Source organism: Corvus hawaiiensis, chromosome 1 (assembly GCF_020740725.1).
Source record: "Corvus hawaiiensis isolate bCorHaw1 chromosome 1, bCorHaw1.pri.cur, whole genome shotgun sequence".
NCBI lineage: Eukaryota > Metazoa > Chordata > Aves > Passeriformes > Corvidae > Corvus > Corvus hawaiiensis.
This window is the reverse complement of record NC_063213.1, coordinates 1,601,299-1,610,988: the sequence shown is the minus strand read 5'-3', so window position 1 is coordinate 1,610,988 and position 9,690 is coordinate 1,601,299.

Below are 9,690 nucleotides of genomic sequence, written 5' to 3'. Positions count from 1 at the left end.
TGGTTATTTCTCCTGGGAAGTTCAGGCAACACTGTGGCCTCACGGAAATACAAAGCTGGAAAAGAAAGAATTTATGGCAAGTTTAAAAATTCACATCAAATATTGAGATTTGGATGTCACTACCGATACAAAACCGAGAATAAACCTGTGGAACTGCGGAATCCCAGGATGGCTTGGGTTGGAAGGGATCTTAGGGAATATTCCTTAAGGATCCAACCCCCTTCAATTATGGGGGAAGAGAATTAGCACAACTAATGGGTATTAATCATATCCATAGATATATATCCATATATAAAATCCATATATAAAGTCCATCTTTATCTCCACATCTAATCGTATGTGGATATAATTAACAATTCTGATTGATTGATTGATTGATTGATTTAAAAAGAGGCCCAAGAGGGGCAGAAAATTAGGAATTAACAGAGCTGGAGGAGCCCTGCCAACACTAAAGACAGAAACATTTCCAAGGATAATTTCCTTGATTATCCAGATCCTAAAAAAGCTGCCAAAGAGGCACCACTTCGTCCTTTCCAGACTGTCATTCCCAGAGTTTTTTATCCTCATGGCTGTGGGGGCATTTCAGTATTTCTTGCTCGTTAGGATAAGGAATAAATGCTAAATATAATTATTATGATGGAAATGAATGATATTGATATTGACATTAATACTGATACTGACATTGATATTGACATTGATATTGATACTGATACTGACATTGATATTGATACTGATACGGACATTGGTATTGGTATTGGTATTGGTATTGGTATTGATATTGATAGAACTGTAGCTTAGGGCACCTTCCAGAGCCTAAAGGGGCTCCAGGAGAGCTGCAGAGGGACTGGGGACAAGGCCTGGAGGGACAGGACACAGGGAATGGCTTCCCAGTGCCAGAGGGCAGCGATGGATGGGGGATTGGGAATTGGGAATTCCTGGATGGGAGGGTGGGGAGGGGCTGGGCTGGAATTGCCAGAGCAGCTGGGGCTGCCCCTGGATCCCTGGCAGTGCCCAAGGCCAGGCTGGATGGAGCTTGGAGCAGCCTGGGACAGTGGGAGGTGTCCCTGCCCGTGGAACTGGATGGGCTTTAAGATCCCTTCCAATCTCAACCATTCCATGATTTTATGGTCTGAGATCCTTTGCAGGCACCTCAAATATTCCCAAAGGAATGTGCACCTGCAGCCAGGTGGGATTCTCTTACCTTTAGCACCAAAATCTGTCCCAAACCCAAGGAACGTGACATTCAAATAACGCCACATCCGCAGAATGCCGGGACTCCCAAATATCCCAAGGCTACTGTCTCCGATCCTTAGTTTTTGCACTTCCCTGCTGGATCACTCTGGGATATAACTTGGATCCATCCAGCTGAATCCTTCTGTTCACAGAAGGATCCTCAAAACTTTGGATGGATGTCTCCAGCCCTTGGCTGCTGGAGAAATATGGGAATATTGTTTAGGAATGTTTTGGCTTCTGTTTTGGGAAAGGTGGATGTGTTGAAGCAGACCATTTTCTTGGGAATGTCAAGATCCCGAGGAAGCTTTTCCTCACCGGAGGCTTTTCCAGCTGAGTTTCTGAGCATGGTGGAAGAACAGAATTCCCTCATTTCCTGCATGTCAAGGATCCCAGGCATTTTCCATGTCAGCCATCCCTGTCCAAGCCCTTCCTCTGCCGAATCCAGATGAATTCCTTGAAATTCGATCTCTTGGGACTTGGATCAAGATTTTCTTCACCAACCTGTTGGAAAACTGGCCTTTTTGGTCAATTCCAGGTTGTTTTTCAGTTTCTTCTGGTTTAGCTTTTCTTGGTTTAAACTCAGCATGGATTGAACATCAAAGGAATTCCATCCCCGTTCCCAAACAATGTTCTTAACCTCCATATAGCACAAAAAGCTGACAGAATCCATTGTAGGTAGAGTTGATCCTATCCTGGAAGGTTGAAAATCAAGGAAAACACATCCAGGAGAGCTCAAATATTTTGGGTTTAAGGAAATTCTGTTCCGTTTGAATTCCCAGTGCTGAGCTCTGTCCGTGCTGGGAAATGTTCGGAGGAAATCCCTCAGAACCTATTGGAATGATGAGTGAATCCGGAAATTCTCCTAAGGGGATGAGCTGTAGATTTGGAGTCGCCTGACTTCCCACTCACATAGGAAAATCCAGAGGAAATTCAGATTCCCAGAAATTGGTATTATCCAAGGATAAACCAAGGGAATTCAGTCCCACAAGATTTTTGTCCTTCAAGTCCAAGGAGGGGGAGAAAATCAAAGAAGTCCTCTCCTTTTTCAAATTCCCCAAATCCTCAGATTATCCCTCTCCCCTTTGCTTCCCTGCAGAATTCCCACGGTTTGCGAGGCCGCAGACAGACCAGGAATCTCCCAAAAACTGCTCCCTCCCTGCTGATTCCTCAGCTGGAATTTCAGTCATTCCAAGGTTCCTCCTCACCAACCCCCTCACTCGGCTCCCCATCCGCCGCCAGAGCTTTTATTTTCTTGTGGTCAACCACTCTTCCCTGAAAATTCCCTGGAGGAAGGATTGGGTTTCCTGCTCCGGGCTTTGAACTCCCGGATTAGCACTTTCCTTCGCAGCTCCAGCACTTCCTGGCAGAAGGAATTCGTTCCGCAGCCTTTGGGGAAACTTTGGGATAACACAAATGAGGGAAATCTGACAGCAAGAGGCTCATTCCAGTTTCCCTCATCCCAACAGCTCCCAGATTTGTCCTAATTCCAGGTTAAATCCCGACTCAGGGTGAGCTTTGGGAGGCTCCTGCCTTACGGAAAAGGCAAAGGAGCTTTAATTAAAGCTTTTAATTAAAAGAGTTTCATTTCGTTTGTAAACTCTTCGTTTAACATTCCCATTCCTCGATTTTTGTTGTATTTTTAGAGACCTAAAAGCCCCAAAAATAATTCTCCCATCCTGAATTTTCCACAGATTCTTGGGCTGCAAAAAAATTCCCATATTTTGACAGGAAAATTTGTGAAAATTGAAGTTCTCCCCTGGCAAAAGGAAGTTTCACCTTCAGCCCTATTCCAACATTGGGATTATTTTTCTCTGTGTGTGGATTTTATGGAAATCTGACTGAAAAATGTTCACTGGATCCAGCCACTTCCTGAATTTTCATCCCATGGCAAATCCAGAGCGATTGGAATAATCTTCACGTCTTTGAGGGTGTGGGGGGAGAAACAAGAGCAGAATGATTTGTCATGATAGGGAATGGCTTTAAAATGCCAGAGGGCAGGGATGGATGGGAGATTGGGAATTGGGAATTGCTGGATGGGAGGGTGGGCAGGGGCTGGGCTGGAATTCCCAGAGCAGCTGGGGCTGCCCCTGGATCCCTGGCAGTGTCCAAGGAAAGGTTGGATGGAGCTTGGAGCAGCCTGGGACAGTGGGAGGTGTCCCTGCCCATGGCAGGGGTGGGAATTTGATGATCCCTAAGGTCCCTTCCAACCCAATCCATCCTGGGATTCCAGCTCAGACAACACCTGCCCTCCAAATAAATGAGGATTTATTTGCTTATTCCCAGATTTTTAGGCTTTGTGTGGAAGCCCAACTTTTCCGCACCCCCATTGAATTTTTATTTATTAAGCAACCCCACATCCGTCCTCCAGCCACTCCAAGAGAACCGAAGGAACGACCGAAAAAAAAAAAGGGAAAAATGAGTGGTTTGTCTGGAAATTTATAGGGCACAAAGCCCCGGCAGCTCACAGAATGAGAGAGGGTTTAACTCCACCCTGGGACTCGTGAGGGGAAATCAGAGACAAATCAGTGCTGGGAAATAAAAACGGGCATTTTCTACCTGCGCATTCCACAATCTCCCGCCGTCCCCGCTCCATCCGAAGGCTCCAGGTGTATTTTATAAGGCTCGTAATGGATTTGGAGCCTGGAGTCAGGAGTTGAATTTCCATGGCTGATGGGATTTGGACAGCCCTGAGGGGAATCCTTATTAAAATAACTCGGAGGCAGCAAAGCCACACGTGGAGCTTTACAGCTCCTGGAAGGAATCAGAGCCATCCAGCCAGGAAGAAGGATTGCTCCGTGCTGGAATGACAAATCCGCTGGGTTGTAGAGCCTTTGGAAGGCCAGCCTGAGCCGGTGATAATTAATGCCATGAATAATTAATTAAGTGCTGCCACGGGGCTTTGTGATCCTCTGAAACACTTTGTGAGGAACGTGATTCCACTCAAGTTGTCACTCGCTGCTCCGAGGCTGGAAATCTCCTGGAAATTAAAGGATTTCGAAGCTTTCACACCAAGGATTCCTCTCCCAGGAAGGGAATTCAGGCTGCAACAGAGTCGGGAGTCGCGTTCGTGGCATTTAAGCTGCAACGCAGACAGGAGCATCCCAGAGAATCATCCAGAGCTCCCCCAGTATCCAAGGGAATTCTATCCCAACCAGCCTTGGGACCTGAGGAATTGAGGGCGCTGCTCCTGGAGCTGATGGATGACATCAACCTAACGGTGTCCCAAAATTTCTGTTTTCTACACCGAGGTAAACGAAGGATCAAACTTTGGGGATTGGGCTGCAGATATCCCCAATTTTTAGGGGAATTTTTTGTGCCGGAATTTTTAGCCAAAAATCAACCTTCCCGAATCCTCCGGATGCAGCAGCGGGGTGGGAGCTGATTTTTATTCTTAAATTAAAAATAATTGAGAGGTTCCTAAGGAAATTCCGGAGATAATTTAATGACCAATTTTAATTTCTTACAACAAAGCTCCATGAATTCAGCCAACATTTGAATTTCCAGTTTTCCAGCCTGCTGGAAGGAATTCCTGACTTTTTTGTGAAGGTGGGGAGGGGCTGAAATGGATTTCCCAGCAAAGCTGTGGCTGCCCCATACCTGGAATATCCAAGGAAAGGTTGGACGGGGCTTGGAGCACCCGGGGATGGCAGGAGATGTCCCTGCCCATGGCAGGGGATTTGGAATTTAACAATCTTTAAAATCCCTTCCAACCCAAACCATCCTGGGATTTCTGACTCTGTGGTCTTCAAATTTTTCCTCACAGAAACTAATTACAAAAATAATAATATTATTATTTTTTTATTATTTATTATTCTATTTATTATTATTTTTTATTATTTATTACTTATTATTATTTATCATAGTAATAATATTTTTATGAATTTAATAATTAATAAAATTAATTAATAGAATATAAATTATTAATATCGCAAAATGATTAATTTAAAAGTCTCCAGTCACACTTTTCCTCCGAGCTCCACTTCGGACTAGAATTAAAAATTAAGAAGCGTTTGATCACTTTATTCTACACAGTGTGAAATCCTGAAAAAATAATGAGGGACGGTGAGGAAAAGTTTTGGACTTCTCTGAGCCTTTTAAACGGGTTTGTTACGTTAATTAATCTCCGCACAGAGATTAATTAATACCATCCCTAACCCGGAGTGCTTTGGACTTTTTGTGTCATTTTTGGGCTGTCCAGCCGCCCATGGAGGAGTGGGGTCCCCATTCCTGAGGGATTTAAATCTTGGACGTAGCACGTTGGGACACGAGGCGGTGGTGCGGAATGGTTGGAGGTGATGATTTTAAAGGGCTTTTCCAACCTAAACAATTCCATGATCCTTTGCTCTCTCCACAGCCAGGACTTGTCCCTTGTCCCACAACCCAACTCAGGTTTTCATGGGCCACCTGTGTCCCATCCAAGCAAACCAGAACAAAATCTGGGAGAACCTCTGGCTCCAGAGGAAAGCCCCCTCCAGCCCCGTTCCCTTTAACGAGGCAACTCGAGAGGGATTGCGGCTGCTGTTGGAATTCCCAGGGAATTTTACAGGCTTCACTCCCACTAAAGGCCAGGAGAATTCACAAGCAGCAATAAGAATATAAAATTCGCTGTCTAATCATCCTGTTCCTGGCAGGAATATGGAAGGATGGAGGATGTTTCCTGCTTCTTTTTATGGATGCGGAAGGTCATTCCTCCAAAAGGTGAATCCATTTGTTAAAATCCATAAAAACTCCGTGGCAACAGGAGGGAAAACCCCTGAATTTTACAAAGATAACATCATTTTTATAATTATACCTTCGCTCAGGATTTCCCTTAAATTCCACTTGCTGGCACATGGGAATATCCCTGTACCTCTTCCTGATTTTAATTCCATGAGATTAAGTAGGAATAAGGCACCTAAAGAACCTTTAGACTGAGTCCGGGACATTTGCTAATGCAAATCACTGTGATTTGATTGGTTTAGGGGATTAATTAAAGCACGCATTCCAAATTCCCAGGTTATTAATGGAAATTAATTATATTAATTAATTGTTAATTAATATACCTATCATTTGCTCTCCTGTAATTAGAAGTCATCAAGGTCCAATCAACACCTTCTCACTTCCTTCTTATCAGTCGGCAAATGATCCTTGGAACATTTTTGCCTTCCTATATTAATCTCAAAAATTCCATATTTCCTTTACATAAAATCTCCTCCCAAGAGAAGTCAAAACCAGGATGGTTTTGTCCCAAACAAGCACAGGGAAAACCAGGAAAATGCTCCCCTTTTCCAGAGCTTTTTCTTACACTTTGGTGTCCAATGAGAATTGAAATTCCTTATATTTGCCACGTCATCTCCATGGGATTTGTGGATACACCGGAAAATCAAGAAGAAATCTCATCCCTCTGGCAACTGCCAGGAGTGCAGATGGAATAGCCCAGGGAGATTTAAATCAGGGAATCATGGGATGGGTTGGGTTGGAAGGGAATTTAAAGATCCTTTAATTCCAAATTCCCTGCCACGGGCAGGGACACCTCCAACTATCCCAGGGCAATCCAAGCCCCATCCAACCCGGCCTTGGGCACTTCCAGGGATGCAGGGGCAGCCACAGCTTCTCTGGGAATTCCCAGGCCCTCCCCACCATCCCAGCCAGGAATTCCTTCCCGAAATCCCATCTAAACCTCCCACCTTTCAGCCTGAATCCATTCCCTTTCTTCCTGTCGCTCCATGCCCTTGTCCAAATTCATCCCTGTTTCCTGCTCGATCCAGGTTAAAATCCAGCGAGGGAAAGGGGGAGGAGGCACAGGGGGCAACGGTTTTGAAGGCATTAAAGGGAGGAATCTGATGAGAGGAGCTGCATTCCAGAGCTGTCACAGCCCCTGGAATTTGCTCGGAATATTTTTAGACAAAACAGACATTGGAATGAAAATAAATGCCCATTTCCAGACATGGATGGGCCAACTTTAAGGAATGACGGAGGGGGGGAATTTAATCCATATTTATATTCTGTACTTAACAGGAAATGGGAGTCATATCATGAGGAACAATTTTCCAACCCATCTGGAATGAAAAAGGGGGTTCAAAATCATCCTGTAGGATTCGGGATGGCAATCAGGAGTCCTGGATAATTCCCTGGAGAGCTGCCAGGATTGGGGCTTTGGATGTTTCCTAAGGAAGTCGTTCCCAGACATTTGCAACTGATTTCAGGATTCATAAATAGATCCCTGCTCTCCTGCCTTTTTTTTTTTTAACCTGGGGTTAATCCTGGAAAACCACTCTGGTCGCTGCTTCTCCATGGGGATGAGTGGTGCAATCATGGTGAAGAAAAACATGGAAATTATCCGATTAATATAAATTTTCCCTATCCTTACATGGGATTTGGGAATTTATACCCTGGGATTTGGGACATGGGAAATATTAAACCAGTCCCAGAACGGGCAGATTTAGGATTTTATATTAAATATGGATTTCTGAAGCTTCCTCTCCTCAATCCCAAAGGACAAGTGGAATAACGGGAGTAAGTCTGCACTAATTAACCTGATGTTAATCCAGGAATATCCAAGGAAAAGCCAGCACAGGTTCAACAGATAAGAACTTCCCATATGGGAACGCCATGATTTTAAAGAAATGGGAAAAAAGATTCCCCGGCATTTTCAGGTTGGGTTTTCCAGAAGATGGAGATGAGAAAAAGTGACATTTTGGGGTCCAATATGGAAATAATTGGGTGAAATTACAAAATTTGGGTGAGTGAATCAGACAGGATGATCCACGGGCACTTTCCCACCCTAAAACCGGGAATGAGAGGAATTAAATTCCTGGATCTCTCCCATCAGGTGTTACCCAATCAATGTCTATTCCAACTTCTCTGGGTTATTTTAAACAGGATTCATTCCAGGAATGTTTTTTTTCTTCCTTTTCCCTGTCATTCTCCACTGGAATAAATATTGGAAGCTGTCGTTGAAAGCCTCCTCCAGTGTCTGGGATGAAAATTCCTCTCCTGGGGATGTTGAGGGATTTGTGTGTGTTTAACCCCATCGGAAAATCAAATCAATCCTTGATTTTCCTGCTGGTTTAACTTAGTGACGTAAAAATATATTTCTATATGTTTTATTTACCACCTCTGATCTCCACAGTGCTGGGAAAAATCCTGTGGATCAACTTGGATCCAAAAATCACTGGAATCACCGCACCGAAAGGCTTCTCTTCCAAAGATATTCCAGGTGCTGTTATTGGGATTTTATTGGGATTCGCAGCAGTTTAATCAGATTTAATTCTGCCTGCTTTTTCCAGGTTTAGTCTTGGACAATTCCCTCCATGTTCCCTTCATCTTTCCATTGGTGTCATTCAAAACATTGGGAATTTTGGATAAGTTTCACCTATTCCCAGAGAAATATTGATTCCACGGATTTGTGCTCCATGCCTTCATCCCAGACACTTCCCAACACCTTCCTGAGGTGGAGGTGTCCCAAGTTGGAACCTTCTCCATCTGGGCAGGGACCTGGATCCAGGTTTCCCAGTTCTGTTCCAAAAGTGGCACCTCCTTCCCAATCCTTTTCCACCGGAGAAATCAGCAATGGATTTGGTCTTTTCCAAGCTTGGAGTTCGACATCCAAACCTGAGGTTTGGGAATTTCCTTCCCCCGTATTTGATGCTTCTTATGGGAATGGCTGAATTGGAATCTGGCTTTTCCAAGAGGAAAAAAATGATAAAAATAAAAGAATTAAAAATGGTAAAATGGTACAAATCTAAAAAATGGTAAAAAACAAAAGCAAAAAACTGTTAAATGGTAAAAATAAAACCCCAAATATGGTAAAAATCAAAGTAAAAATTGTAAAGTTGTAAAAATAAATACAAAAAAGGTGAAAATGGTAACATGGTACGACTAAAAATAAAAAATAAAAAATAAAGAGAAAGATAAAGATAAAGATAAAGATAAAGATAAAAATAAAAATAAATAAATAATTGTAAAATGGTTAAAATTCCATCCATGCCATTAAATCAGCCCCGACACTGGGATGCAAATCCCTGTGTTATTCCTGGGATATTTTTGGGACAGGTCAATCCAGCTTTCCCAAATATCACCTCGGCACAGCTCCAAGGACAGTCCCCATTCCTGGATGGATTAGGTCACGTCACTTTGGTTTGGAACACAGCGATGTTGTCTGGAAAAATCCAGCCCGTCCGGTGCTATCCAACCTCCAACCCCACGAATTCCACGTTTATTTAATGCTCGACACAGTAATATTTTTATAACCCTGTCGGCACAGTAGGTTCTCCAAATCCCATTTAATCCCAGCGGTGCCAAGATCCAACAAATCCTCGGATTCCGGGTGCTGAGTGCTCAGGAAGCCCTGCAGGATGCACGGATTTAGCACAATCCCATCTTTTAACTGCGAGAACTCCGAATTTCTCCCAGAGCAGCATTAGCAGGAACTGTCTCATTGCCAGTCGGATAATCCAGGCCTAAAATATTCCATAA